The sequence below is a fragment of the Penaeus monodon genome, chromosome 15 (genome assembly GCF_015228065.2).
Source record: "Penaeus monodon isolate SGIC_2016 chromosome 15, NSTDA_Pmon_1, whole genome shotgun sequence".
In the NCBI taxonomy this organism is placed as follows: Eukaryota; Metazoa; Arthropoda; class Malacostraca; order Decapoda; family Penaeidae; genus Penaeus; species Penaeus monodon.
The window spans coordinates 29,930,130-29,931,797 of record NC_051400.1 but is presented as its reverse complement, the minus strand read 5'-3'; the positions used below and the strand labels follow the sequence as shown (position 1 = coordinate 29,931,797).

The window sequence follows — 1,668 nt, the reverse complement described above, 5'->3', positions numbered from 1 at the left end:
GTCTCAACAGGAGACGTACCCTGAAATAGCTGGAAGAAAGTCCGGGAGAGTTGGCCGTGGTCAGGTCACGGAGTCGGCGCCGGGGTCAGGGTGATTTCTCAACAACCTTCTGCTCATACTCCTATTGTGTACTTATGCTGAACATCTCGAATGAGCACAGCCTTACAACATTTACACATTCTCTAAATATTTTTACATTGTCTTTTCTCTTTCTCTAAGCATTTCCACCTTGCATTTACTCATTTCGAAAGCATTTCTACCTTGACTTTACTCATTTCGAAAGCTTTTCTATCTTGCCTTTGCTCATTCTTTAAATATTTCTAGCTTATATCTTGCCTTAACTCATTTTCAAAGTGTTTCTACCTCGACTTTACCCATTCTCTTGGTATTTCTACCTTGACTTTACTCATGATCTAAGTACTTCTACCAAATACTGTATTTACTATGGGTTGGCAAGTCTGCAACATGTCGTTATATTACTACCGTCAGTTTTGATTGTCACTGCTAATAGCATATCCACGAAATTACACGCTCTTTTAAAAGAAATAATATGGTCTTGGTGTCTGAAGCAACGCAAAGATTGCGTCATCGCCACCGAGTTTTTTGTTTACTCGCATTATTCACTTTTCAAGGATCTTCCATTCCACGTGTCGCTTGCCGTTGTCTCCACTCTAAGGATTTTAATGCTGTGCAGAGACGTATAGGGAGACAAATAGGGCTTAATGTGTGACAAATTGAATAATTACCGAATGTCTCAAACCTGCTACGAGGAAAATAATTTGCACGCACAATGTTAAATATAATGATGATTGAAAGGGAAAGGAGACAGCATAGCTGCCAGACGTACGAGGCAATCCCGCATACCCACACACCAGCTATTCGAGTAACATCCAAATCATTGCATAAAATGATCATTTTCTACGTTTGATCTTGGCAGGGCACTAAACATGGAAACGTGATACTTATGGTGACATCGCCGTGATGACATTTCTGTACGAGAGTGAATGTCTTGGGAGTTGAAGTCCTTTGGGATGGGTTGTGTGTGTGTGCAAGTTTTAAGTGCACATTTTTACTTGGATTTAAGCCATCAAATCTGCTAATATGTGTCCACAAACGCCAGGAGATTAATCAACAACCCTGCAGTCTTAAGGTGAGAATCCTGACTACCTGCTGAACCTAGAATTAATAGTACTACAACAACATTTTTACGGAAATCTCAGGTGAAGTGTTATTACTGGAGTCGCCTGATAATAAGTCTTATGCAACAGGCCCTAAGGCTGTAGGCTTGGCGTATAAGGCTCGTGAATTTATTTACACACACAATGTGATGATTAAGCCAATGGCCGAATAAGGTGATCTAATGAGACGTTCCGTTGAGCAGGAAGCATCACCATATGTAGCCACGTCGAGGTCCGAGGTGCCTCGCACGCACGATCTGGGCGGATTATTTGAAATGCTTCCCAGTCAGAAAAAGTCTCCAAATGCGTCGTCTGAGATAGCGCTTATCTCCAGTCGTTCACATGAGGCGTCTGAGGCACGGGGGGAATGAGGCGGGGTGTGTGACATGTCTCACCCGAGGCGGAATGCCTTTGTGCGGGGAAGTGAGAGGCGCCTTGGGATTCCTGCCGCTGGCGGGGGAGAAGTGGCTTTTTGGCGGAGGAATGACAA

The 1,668-nt window shown here is 43.5% G+C and overlaps 1 protein-coding gene across 1 annotated transcript in view; it reads left to right on the top strand.

The window, feature by feature from the left end:
* Window positions 1–644: 644 nt before the first annotated feature.
* LOC119581927 (vegetative cell wall protein gp1-like) overlaps window positions 645–1,668 on the top strand; it is a gene marked incomplete in the record, with an annotated part of 8,336 nt that continues 7,312 nt past the window's right edge. The window contains 1 exon segment of the mRNA XM_037930101.1: window positions 645–1,150.